This window comes from Chelonia mydas, chromosome 6, assembly GCF_015237465.2.
Source record: "Chelonia mydas isolate rCheMyd1 chromosome 6, rCheMyd1.pri.v2, whole genome shotgun sequence".
NCBI lineage: Eukaryota > Metazoa > Chordata > Testudines > Cheloniidae > Chelonia > Chelonia mydas.
Window position 1 is genome coordinate 67,475,859 of NC_051246.2, and position 13,286 is coordinate 67,489,144.

Below are 13,286 nucleotides of genomic sequence, written 5' to 3' on the forward strand. Positions count from 1 at the left end.
GAATTGGCTTTGTCTTCAACAAACAAGCAAACACTGTGTTGGTAGTCTCAGCAGAGAAGCCAAGGATTGAATGAGAGTGGACGACAGTACTCTAATCTCTTTTTGGGTCTCTCCAAAACGAGAAAAGGTGACTGTTTGTTTGGCGGGAACCTCCACTGCCTGTGTTATACTTATTCTGTGCCAGGAGTGCCTCCAAGTATAGCTGAGTAGCCATGTATTCATCATCTCCCACTATGTCTCTGTGTCCCTTGATGTTTTCTGATCAATACTTTCCTTCTCTCCTCCTGCCGTAATCCTGCAGTGTCCTGGTATGCAGACACTTCCGAAGTCCCAGTTAGTGGTCAGCTCAAGATTCACAGATTCCAAGGCCAGAAGAAACCATTGTGATCATCTAGTCTGAACTCCCATATAACAAAGGCCATTGAACTTACCCACGGTAATTCTAGAGCAGAGCTTTTAGAAACACTTCCAGTCTTGATTTTAAAAATTGCCAGCAATGGAGAATCTACCACGAGCCTTGGTAAATTGTTCCAATGGTTAATTATCCTTACTGTTAAAAATATACACTTTATTTCCACTCCTAAATTTGTCTAGCTTCAATTTCCAGCCATTGGATCGTGTTATACCTTTCACTGCTAGACTGAAGAGCCCATTACCATGTATTTCTTCCCCATGTAGGTACTTATAGACTATAGTCAAGTCACCCTTAACCTTCTCTTTGTTAAGCTATAGCGCTAGAGCTCTTTGAGTTTGTCACTATAAGGCAGGTTATCTAATCCTTTAATGATTCTCATGGCTCTTCTCTGAACCCTCTCCAGATTATCAACATCTTTCTTGAATTGTCGGCACTGGAACTGGACATGGTATTCCTGTGCTAAATACAGAAGTAAAATAACCTCTCTACTCCTACTTGAGATTATCTTATTTATGCATCAGATGGTCGTGTTAGCTCTTTCTGACACAACAATGCACTAGGAACTCATGTTCAGCCAATTATCCACCACCACCTCTAAAGCATTTGCAGAGCCACCGCTTCCCAGGATAGAGTCCCCATCCTGTAAATATGACTGTGGTGAGGTATACAAAGCCCAGACTCGACAACAAGGGATTAAGGAGCTGCTCTGGGCTCAGGCAGCTCTGCCCCACCACGCATGATGCATGCACAGACTAGAGGAGGACTCTAAAAGGGAAGCAGAGCAGCTCACTCACTGGTAGACCAGGGAAGCAAACAGATTTTTGGCTCTCCACTCTCAAGGAAAGGGCTGACTGAAGCAGGCACTTCCCAGCTGGCTGTTGCCCAATGGTTGCTCCCTGATGGAAGGGGGTGCCAGATTCTAACACACCTTGATAGGGAATCATTCCCCTCTATTTCCTGTTAGCTCAGTTTATTTGCATTAATTCCCCTTGTTTTTTGTTCATGGATTACCCTGGAAGAGGAGAGACTTCAGTGACCTGCTAGAGGGCCAAGTTGCAGGAAGAGGCAGAACGACCATTGGCAGGGGGTACCCAACAGGAAGAGAGCTGCTACACCAGTTCTGGCTACAAGGAGGTGCTAGCAGCGAGTCAACCCTTTCACAATGGCCTACGTTCTTTGTTTCCCAGATTATATGTTTATGTTTAGCTGTATTAAAATGCATATTGTTTGCTTGAGCCCAGTTTACCAAGCAATATAGATCGCTCTGTATCAGTGACCTGTCGTCTTCATTATTTACCACTACCCCAATTTTTGTGTCATCCGTAAACTTTATCAGTTATAATTCTATGTTTTCATCTAAGTCATCGATAAGAATGTTTACTAGCACAGGGCTAAGAACTGATTCCTGCAGGACCCCACTATACACACACATGCTCAATGATGATTCCCCATTTACATTTTTATTTTGAGATCTTATCAGTCAGTCAGCTTTTAATATGTTTAATGTGTACCATGTTAATTTTATATTGACCTAGTTTTTAAATCAGTTACGCTACCAAGTCAAATGCACTACAGAACTCTATATTACATCAATACTATTAACTTTATCAACCAAATTTGTAATCTCCTCAAAAAACAGATATCAAGTTAGTTTGACAGGATCTATTTTTCATAAATCCATGTTGACTGGTATTAGTTATATTACTCTCTTTTTTAATTCTTTATTAATTGAGTCCCATATCAGCCACTTTATTATCTTGCCTGAGATTAATGTCTGACTGACAACCCTATGCTTACCCTGGTTATCCTGTTTATCCTTTTTAAATACTGGCACAACGTTAGCTTTCTTCCAGTCTTCTGGAATTTTCCCAGTGTTCCAAGACTTATTGAAAATCAACATTAATGGTCCACTGAGCTCTTTTAAAACTCTTGGATGCAAGCTATTTGGAACTACTGATTTTAAAATGTCTAACTTCAGCATCCAGGAAATATGCATCTTTTAAATTGAGGGTGGCATACCAGTCCCCTGGATCTAGAGAGGGGATAATGGAGGCCAAGGATACCATGTGGAACTTCAGTTTCTTCATGAATCTGTTGCAGTTTCGCAGGTCCAGGATCAGTCTGAGATCACCATTGGCCTTTGGGATTAGGAAGTAACTGGAGTAGAACTCCCAGCCCCTTAGCTTCGGTGGAACCTCCTCCACTGCTCCTGCCCTTAGGAGCAACTGCACCTCCTGAGCTAAAAGTCTCCCAAGAGAAGGGTTCCTAAAGAGGGACAGGGAGGGAGGGTGGGAAGGAGGGGAACAACTGAATTGAAGGGTGTATCTCACTTCTACTGTGCACGGTACCCTGTGATCTGTGGTAATGAAGGCCCAAGCCTGACAGAAGTGGGATAAGCAGTCCACAGATGCAGGGGACATAGGATCCAGACACTGTCCTGGTAAGCTGTCCTCAGGCACACTCTAAAAAGGCCTGCTTAGACCCTGCCAAATGTCTCAAGGGAGCAGATGAGGATTGGGATGGAGGCCTCCTCTTGTAGCCTCTGTTCCTTCTCCTACTGTATTCCTGCCTCTGCTGTGGTCTGCGGAAGATAAATGCAGGCCATTGGTTGGGGCTTATAGTGCTTCCTAATGGCGGCTGGTGTATGCAGACCCAAGAATTTCAAAGCAGCCCTTGAGTCTTTCAAACTATAGAGTTTTGAATCAGTTTGCTCTAAAAAGAGCAATTTGCCTTCAAACGAAAAGGCCTAGATCATTTGCTGGACCTCATAGGGCAGTCCCAAAGACTGAAGCCAGGAGCTCTGCCTCATGACCACTGCAGAAGCCATGGAGCGGGCTGCAGGGTTTGCCGTGTCCAGAGCCACCTGGAGGGATGCTTTGGCTACTGCTTTGCCTTCCTCTACCAGGACCAAAAATTCACCCTTGGATTCCAACAGCAGGAGCTCCTTGAACTTTGCCATTGCAGTCCAGGAGTTAGTCATACCGACCCAGGAAAGACTGGTTGTTGGCAATCCTTAACTGGAGGCCACCTGTAGAGTAGACCTTTCTGCCAAAAGAGTCAAGTCTTATGGCATCTTTGACCTTAGGGGACAGCCCTTTTAGCCCCTATCTCTTCCTTTCATGTGCCATCAAAATGGCCAGCGAGCCTGAGGGGTGGGAGTGGGGGGTTGAATACAAAAACTCATACACCTTGGGAGGGACAAAGTATTTCCTCTCCATCATCTTGGCAGTAGGTTGGAGGGATGCATGGGTCTGCCAGAGCAATTTTATAGGTTCTAGGATGGCATCATTCAATGGCAGGGCCATGCATGATGGTCCTGAGGTCACTAAAATATCCAATAAGCCATGGGAGGATTCAGAGATATCTTCTGGTTTTATGCTCACGGTCTGGGCTACCCTCTGCATGAGTTCCTGGTGTGCTTTATAATCATCCTGGGTCAGCGTCATAGCTGTCCACAAGCCCCCCCCGGGCCCCACTGCCTCAGCGGAGGAGGAAGATGATGAGACCTGTACAGGCACAAGGCCCTGTACTTCTCCCTCTGCTCCAGATGAGTCCTCTGATGGGAATTCCTATGGTTTGCTACCAGGCTCGGCACCAGGGACCAATCCCCGCTCTGAGGGAGATGGGCAGGGGAGCTCATGCCTCTCATATCGCAGAGAATAATCTTCTAGATTGGGATCCCTGGATAGATTGGAATTCCCAGGGGCTCCAAAATGGCCACTGGTAGCATGCCCTGGCTCATGTCCGCCACAGGGTCCGTTGATTGGAGCAATGTCTGCACCTGCGCAGGACTCTGCTTCTGACTCAGAGGCCAAGGAGTCGCTTCTTGGCGACCGGGGCAGTTGCAGAGAGCAGTGCTGTGAATGAGGGGATCTATGCTGTACTATCACGGCTAGCTTACCCTTTGCCAGTACCGGCCTCAGTGCCATGGTATCCCTCAGCTCTGATGCTGCTGCTGACATCTCCCAAATGGTATGGGATAGTGGCACCAGGACGGAAAGGAAGTCTCTTGCTGTCTCAAAAGCCTTCAATGTCGACAGTAGAGTCAGGGCTGCTGCCCTATGGTGGCTCTCCCTAGGTGGGGAGTCCGAAGGTACCAGACTCACGCGTCCTTCCTGGGGCCGGAGTTGACAGTGCCACATGCCCCATTGCTGCCTCTAAGTGGCTCAGCATGGGTCACACTGACCGCATCCCTATGGCCTGTAGACCTTGGGGTTAGAGAGTGCCATCTTCTTCTGTTTTTTCTTCACCACTGGCGATGGTGAGCGCTGGAATTGACTTCCTTGGCATCGAGGACTCATGTCAGTGTCGTAAATCCTGGACCATCGGTGTGGATTCCTTTCTTGGTGCCAGGGATGCAGAATGGCACTGCGTCTCCCTCAGAGACACTGGGGCACTTCTTACTGACCTAGAAATACACTATGTTGATTTCACCTGAGTCGGTGCCGAAGGGGGATGGAGTACTGCCTCCATAAAGAGGAACTTCAGTCTAGTGTCCCTGTCCTTTTTTGTCCTTGGTCTGAAGCTCCTGCAGATCCTGCACCTGGGCCTCTCCCAGACACTTAAGGCAACTCTTGTGCAGGTCACTAACAGGCACTGGTTTGTGGCACGCTGCACACAGTTTAAACCCTGGGGACCGAGGCATACCCTGGTGCCCACAGTGGGCTAGTCCCACTAAGTGGGGAATGCTACTAATTATATATACTACACTACTTAGCTAAGAACTAATCTAATACTAACAGTAACTATTTACAATTATTTTACAGAAAAGTCCACTGAGAAGAAACACTTGTGAAACGCAAGAGACAAGCTGAAGTTCCAGCGACCGTCACGGGCAATAAGAAGCAACTGGAGGGGTGGCAAGGCCACAGACCCCCTATATACCGGCACTATGAGGGTGCGACTCCAGGGGGCACCAGAGCCAACCTGATGGATACTACTGAGGGAAAACTCTCCAGCAGCAATGTATCCAGGGTGCACACACCTACATTGGAATGGACATGAGGAAGCACTCGAAGAAAGAGAGTTATCATATGATATGCCTATATCATTTGTGTTTTTCCCAATACAGGATAGAAATAGTTACTGAACTTTTCTGCATTTTTCTGCATTATTGATAATTTTACCATTTCCATCTTGTAATAGATTAATACCATTGTCAGAATTCTTTTTTTAAAAACTCCTTATTCTCTTTAACTCTGTTGTCCATAGATTTCTCCTTGTCCCTTTGCTTCGCTCATCAATTTTCTACAATTCCTAGAATCTGATTTATATTCATTACTATCATCTTCCCCTTTCTCCCATTTGTTAGATACTTTTATAGTTGCCTTTACTTCCCCTGTAAACCAGATTAGTTTTTTAACCAATACTGCCTTATCAACAGAATGGGCTAAAAAGGTAAACTGACTAGGATTGTGCATTAGTAGGGGGTGTTTATACTTGGTCAATGACCCTATAATAATGGGTATTTGCAGGCCTCTCTGTTCTGTGTAAACAATGAAAGAAAATTATTTGGCCATTAGTAGATATGAGTATAACTCTAACATTTGTCATAGCAAAAAAAATTCTAGATACCTTGTTGTACCATGGGCTTGCTGTGACTAGTGTTATAAACCATTTGGCCCAGCTTACACTAATGGATGGACTGTTTTCTGCTTTAGTTGAGGGGATCCTGTCACTGATTATTTTTCTAGTATAGATGGGGGTTTAGTTTCTGAACCCAATTGGTTCAATATATAAAGTACTTCAGTGCTCAGTCTTAGTCCTTTGTAAGTTTCTTAGGCTGGGAACCTTGTCTTCTTTCATGTCCTGTACAGCACTGATCACATGTGAACACTTAACCATGACTTGTAAAGGGAAAACATGGGGTTTGTGCTCTTTTTGCTTCTTTGACAGATTGAAAAGGCCTAAAAGTGACTTCTCCTTCACCTCTACCCCAAAAAGAGTTTGTGTGGCTGCTTCTCATAATCCTAGAAATAGCAGGGATGTCATGTCTGCTCTTCTCTGGTTTTAGTGGAGGGTTGGCTGGAGGTTTCAGTGCTGAAGGGCCAGAGGCTTGACTTTTTCGCCATCCATTAATTAGGTTTCACTTTTGTGGTCTCTCTGTCATAAATCTACCAGTTCTCTAGTTCTTCTTAGTCTTCCAGGGAAAGCAGGGTAGAAAAGACCAGAATTTCAAATAAGAAAAAGAAGAAGCTGACTTTAAAAAAAATAAAAAATAAAAGGAAGAAAGAAAAAGCCCACAAATTTACTTTCAGGCCTTCTTCATATATCAAAAAGGGAAAATGGCACAAATCTGTTTTTTTTCCTCTTTGCAGGTCACTTTAATCATAACAATAATAATAAGCCTTGGCTCCTAATGATGCTGTTACAGGGTAGTGAGTGAGAAGAGAGGAACAGAGACCAAAAATAGCAACAGAAGAAAAGACAAACAAGAGTGAAATAGGGAAAAGACATGCAAAGGAAGAGAAATAACCTCTTCCTCATCTTTCTAACAGAGTGGAGTTAAGTGTGGGTGGCCCTAACAAGGATCCCCTCTGCATTCTCTCCATTAACTATGTTGTTTTAGAGTTTAGAGATGAACACCCCAAATATGTGATTTGACCTTGCATATAATGCTGCTACAGCAATGGCCCGTTCATTCCTGCTAAATAACCTTAGGAGCTCTCAAACCAGAGAATCAGAGTGTATAAAATTTTATGGTTTTAAAAAGATGGATTATTTTAAATTGGATTTTTAATTTAAATGAAATAGTCATATATTATTATTTTTTAAATAAACCTATTTAAAATTAAATTTGAAATTGACAGTCTACATTCAGGCTTACATTTATTATCAGCTATTAAAATAATTCAAATGAAATATAAGAAATAATATTAAGCACTACTCTTTGCTGCCAAACTGAAACCACTGAACTAGTGGAAGTCACTGGCTAAGGACCAGGACCAGAGTTTGCTGAAGTGCTAAAATAGCTTTCAATAGCAGTAGCTTTTTCTGTGGGTGCAGAAAGAATATTTCCTCTTCAGTTTATTCAACTAGTTCAGTTGAATGACTAGTTCATTCAAAGTTAAGGAACCATTTCGGAGTTGAAAAAGCAGGAAAGCTTGTTTTCTTCTTCTGATCTATGGGGAAAAAACTGTGTGAGAGGATGAGATCTACTATTTCTAGACTCGTAAGCGCATGGTGGCCATAACAATCAGTTCAACTCAGTAACTACAGATGATATTTCCCTTTGTTTAATAAATCAGTTAGTTTATCAAAACATGTTTTGCATTTAAAACTTTTTGCTTAGTTCATAGTCAACACAGTTTTATTTAATAAACACAAATAAAATGCTGTTTTTGTGCATTTTTACTTGAACTGGAATTTCCATCCAAATAGAGCTTGACAACAAATCAGAAGGAAAAATTTAAGCTATGTAATTGCTTAAATAAATGTATATAAATATAGAGTATTCTCCAGGTCAGCAAAGAGAAGCACCAAAGTTCATGTAAAATCTATATTTAGTTACAAATTAACATGTTTTAATGGTTACCAGCCAATGGGAATCAACCTTTCTTTAGGAAAATAACTAAAAAATATAAAGGCAAAACATGATTAAAATAAATTATTTAAATCAAGGTTTCCTGCTTGCTGATTTAAAGCAAGATTAAAATTGGTGAGTTCAATCATTCTGATTTAAATCAATTCACCTTGCTGGGAACTAGAGCTATGTTTAACAAAAAAAAAATTGTAAGGCAGCTTCTTCCATGTAATGTTCCCATATACTGTGATGTATTTTCATTCTAAATGGCTTCTTACTTCTCATTAAGGAAAAGAAGAAAAGTCTATTAAGTAAAATCTCCATGAGAGCACTGGGTCTCTCTCCTCTGTAAGATACTTAGTAACACTGAGAATAAAATGGCTGCTGTCTTTGCACGCAGGCAGAGTTCTTAGAAATGTGAAGGTACAATACACAGAAAAAGGCATCACCATTTCACAGCCACATTAGCCACTTCCAATCCCCTCCTTGCAGCCAAAATATTTCTTCATACAGCTGATATTCAAAAGTCTTTTCCTCACATGTGCAAACACACACTTTCTCAAAATCACAGGGAAAAGACTGTAGTCAATAAAAAGAGAAACACTTTTTTTTTAAAGGACAATTTCCAGTCTTGTCAATCTGGCACATTTTACAAGCTATTTTAAGGGGATGAAGGAGAGAGAGTCTGAAATTAAATTCTCCATGAACAGAAATTACTCCAGTCTCCTTCCTCCTTCACCATAGAAACCTCAGGGTTTTGAAGCAAGCCTGTTCCTCTCCTCCCCCAGCCCAAGCAATGTAATTGCCATGGTACATTAACTTTTTTTCTCTTGTTCATTTCATATTTACCAGAGCTTTGACTGATTACCCCTTATTGTTACCTACACCCACTGAGAAGAAGCCTAATACATTCTAAATGTTTCTCACTGCTTGAGTGTTGTTGCACATTAATTCAGTTGTGAAGAAAGCAAGATTCTTAGCTGCTCATCCCAACGTGAATTATAAGACAGCAGATCTCTTTGGAAGAGCAAGCACTCTGATGTATTAGAAGCAATTACAAAATACCTCTTGTGTCACTCTTAGTTGGGTACTGTTTGTTATTAATGGTGCATTTTGTTCCATCAAAACATCTTGTGCACATCTAACCAGGCGGCAACTGGAAGTGGTGATATTTCCTCCACTAGGGCTAAACTGAATCTAGTCCACCTGTGTCTGGCACTAACTATTTCTCCTTCTTTCAGAGTAGCAGCCGTGTTAGTCTGTATCCACGAAAAGAAAAGGAGTACTTGTGGCACCTTAGAGACTAACAAATTTATTTGAGCATAAGCTTTCGTGAGCTACAGCTCACTTCATCGGATGCGACTAACAAATTTATTTGAGCATAAACTTTCGTGAGCTACAGCTCACTTCATCAGGTGCATGCATCCGATGAAGTGAGCTGTAGCTCACGAAAGTTTATGCTCAAATAAATTTGTTAGTCTCTAAGGTGCCACAACTACTCCTTTTCTATTTCTCCTTCTGTCATTACTCTAAACTTTCTGGAACTGCTAGATTTAACACCCAGAGCCTTTTATTATGTGGATGGCTTTGGGTCATAGGTGTTAATGGAAAAACATCCTACTGTCTATGCCTCAGTTTTCTCCATCAATAAAATTGAGGTGTAAAGTGCTTTGACATCCATGGATGAAAAGTGCTATATAAGTGCTAAATATTTTTGTTGTTGTTGTTGTTTAGTGTATGCTGTTTTATATCCCTGGGGAAGTAAGCTGTGTATCCAGCTGCTCTGTTGGACCTTGAGAATGTCTGATTAAGATTGGATGGGTGGTATGTAAATGGTTAATATTAGTTGGTTAATGTCTAGAATAATTGCTTTCATAAAAAGAGACGTGATACTGGAGGGAACATACACTCTTCCAGTATCCCACCTACTCTCCAAGACATTTGGATGTCTGTGACATATAAGGCCAACTTGTCTAGTTTTCATTATACCTGTTATCACTTGTTTAAATTTTAACGTTATTATCTGAGTGAATCTTACTTCTGGCTTGTAATTTTCCTTCAGCGTCTGCTGGGATATGCCCAGGTAACATGCCTCAGAAATACTGACTGAGGATTCTTGAGCTATATCTGTACTTGAAATGTTCCCCTGGAAATGAGTGCTTAGAAAAAGCTACTTCCTGTTTCCATTTTCTGTCAGTAGCCCCCAAGGATTGCCCATCTGCCCACTTCAGAGCACTCAGGGTTTTGAAATGTTTTTTGGTATCTTGTAATACTGCTTTCTTGTTTCCTTGCTTAACTTGCATTTTCTGATAAAGTGACGTTTCTGTTGTGCTCTCTGAGACTGGTAAAAACCACCGCAAGTTTCCTTTAAGTCAAATGGAGCAGGTTTGGAGATTCACTCAGGGGAGTGGCTGGCAGGTGCAACCAACAACGTAAAAATTCTTCTGTTTCTTATGGAAAACAGACACTTGAGGTTGCCTCTTACAATGGGTAAAGGGAGAGACAAAAGATTTGAAATGTAGTAGGCATAGTTACACTTAGTGAATAAACCGAATAATTTTTGCATTCCAGACACTTGACGTGGCCTCATTTCTGCTGAGACTTCTCCATCTGACCACACCACGACCACTGTCTCTTGTTTTCTTCTGTGACTCTTCTCTGCCCATCACCAGTGAGGTTCATCTGAGAACCAGGTTCTCCACATGGTAGAGATTCTAAGGTACTGATATTGTATTCTCATGAGATGCAGCAAATTACCCTCCTCACAAATGGTTGCTTGTTGTTGATTGTGCACAGAATGATCATACTAGTCCCTATTCATGCTCTTATAATATACAGCAACCAAAGGCAGGATCCTGTTTTCCTTGGGTAGACACAGTTTCCTCTTTGAAAGAGCCAATAAGGCTGTAATGTGTGAATTCTTTTGTACCTGGGGTGCATATATTCTTCTCCTCCAATACAGAATAATAGAAATGAATGGCTGGAAAGAACCTAGAGAGGTCATCAAGAAAGCCCCTTGGCTGCGACAGGATCAAATAAACCGTCCTAAAGACAGATGTTTGTCTAACCTGTTCTTAAAAACCTCCAAAGACGGGGATCCCACACCTTTCTTAGAAGCCTATTCCAGAACTTAACTACCCCTTATAGTTAGAACGTTTTCCTAATATCTAACCTAAATGTCCCTTGCTGCAAATTAAGCCCATTCCTTCTTGTCCTATCTTCAGCTAACATGGAGAACAATTGATCACTCTCCTCTTGATAAGTCAACATATTTGAATGCTAACATCAGGTCCCCCCTCAGTCTTCTCTTCTTAAAATTAAACATTCCCAGTTTTGTTAGAAAACCTTTCCTCACAAGTCAGGTTATCGTTAATTTGTTCACATCTTTCTTAAAGAGTGGTGGCCAGAAATGGACATAATACTCCACCTGAGGATTCACCAGCACCAAGTAGCCCAGGACAATTACCTCCCATGTCTTACATATGAGATTCCTGTTAATACCCCCTAGAATGTTGTTAGCCTTTGTAACTGCATCATATTGTCCACTATAACAGAGGTGGCCAAACTGTGGCTTGCGAGCCACATGGGGCTCTTTTACCATTGAGGTGTGGCTCTTGGAGCCTCAGGACCTCTGCCTTGCAGCAAGGTGGTGGGATAGAGGCTTCTGCCCAGCAGGGAGGGGGGTGTATCAGGGCTTCAACCCCGTGGGGCGCACCTGCCAGGGCTCAAGGCTTCAGCAGGAATGGGGCTGAAGCACCAAGCCCTAAAAGGTGCCTCCCAGGGGGCTGAAGCCCCAAGCCCAGTGGTGGGAAAAATAAGATTTTTCTGGATATGGCCCATCTAACATTTCTGTCTGGTACGCCATGACTAACATTTCTGTCCTCATGATCTCCAGGCTGCTAAAAGTCCCACAGCACAGCGGGGCGCTCAGGCAGGCTGCCTGCTTGCCATGGCCTCACGCCACTCCTGGAAGTGGCCAGCTGCTGCTGGCATGTCTCTGCATGCCCCAGGTTTGGGGGAGGTGGCTCCGTGTGCTGCCCCACTGCCATCCTCACAGCTCCCATTGGGAGGTGCTAGTGGGCACGGGCAGCACACAGAGACCCACTGGCCCCCTCCCACCAAAGAACGCACAGAGACGTGCCAGCAGCTGTCCACTTCCAGGAGCCGTGTGGGGCCACAGCATGCAGGCAGCCTGCTTGAGCCCTGCTGCTCTGCCGGTCGGGAGCCGCCTGTGGTAAACACCTCCTGGCCAGAGCCTGCACCCCGACCCCTGCCCCAGGTCAGAACCCCCTCCTGTACCCAAACTCCCTCCCAGAGCCTACACCCCTTACCCTCTCCTGCACCCCAAGACTCTGCACCAGCCTGCAGCTCCCTCCTGCACCCAAACTTCCTCCCAGACCCCGGACCCTCTCCTGCCCCCTCAGTTTTTGCACAAATTATTATGTGGCACTGCAGTGGAGGGGTAGAATTTAAAAATTTCATTAATATAGTAGAAATGTGTGGCCCATGACAACTCACCAAAATTCATGGAGTGGCCCCATGTGAATATTATTTCCCACCCCTGCCAAAGCCCCAGCAGGTGTGCCCCAGCTCTCGAACTTCTGAAGTTTGCCATGTGTGGCTCGGAGGGTCAGTAAGTTTGGCCACCTCTGCACTGTAACTCTCAGATCCTTTGCAGCAGTACTACCGCCTAGCCAGTTATTCCCCATTTTGTAGTTGTACATTTGATTTTTCCTTCCTAAGTGATGTAGTTTGTACTTGTCTCTCTTTAATTTCATTTTGTTGATTTCAGACTAATTCTCCAATTGGTCAATGTCCTTTTGAATTCTAATCCCGTCCTCCAAAGTGCTTGCAACTCTTCCCAGCTTGGTGTCATCCACAAATTTTATAAGCATACCCTTCTACTCCATTATCCAAATCATTAATTAAAATATTGAATAGTATCAGACCCAGGACTGACCCTGCACCCACCCAGTTAGATAGTGAACCATTGATAACTACTCAACCAGGTGAAATCCACTTTACAGTAATTTCATCTAAACCACATTTTCCTAGTTTGCTTATGAAAATATAATGTGGGACTGTGTCAAAAAGCCTTACTAAAATCAAGATATAACAAGTCTACAGCTTCCCCCAGGCCAGTAACCCCATCAAAGAAAGAAATTAGATTGGCTTGGCATGTTCTTAACAAATCTATACTGGCTCTTCCTTAAAACCCAATTATCCTCTAAATGCTTACAAACTGATAGTTTAATAATCCAGTATCTTTCCAGGTATCAAAGTTAGGATGACTGGTCTAATTCCTGGTGTCCTCCTTGTGCTCCTCTTTAAAGGTAGGTACTATGTTTG

The 13,286-nt window shown here is 43.1% G+C and overlaps 1 long non-coding RNA gene across 3 annotated transcripts in view; it reads right to left on the reverse strand.

Moving 5' to 3' along the window:
* Positions 1-7,228: 7,228 nt before the first annotated feature.
* LOC122466121 overlaps positions 7,229-13,286 on the reverse strand; it is an 82,913-nt gene continuing 76,855 nt past the window's right edge. For all 3 annotated transcript variants that reach the window (XR_006291401.1, XR_006291399.1, XR_006291400.1), the window contains one exon: positions 7,229-7,536. This is a non-coding gene — a long non-coding RNA (uncharacterized LOC122466121). The remainder of the gene's footprint in view (positions 7,537-13,286) is intronic.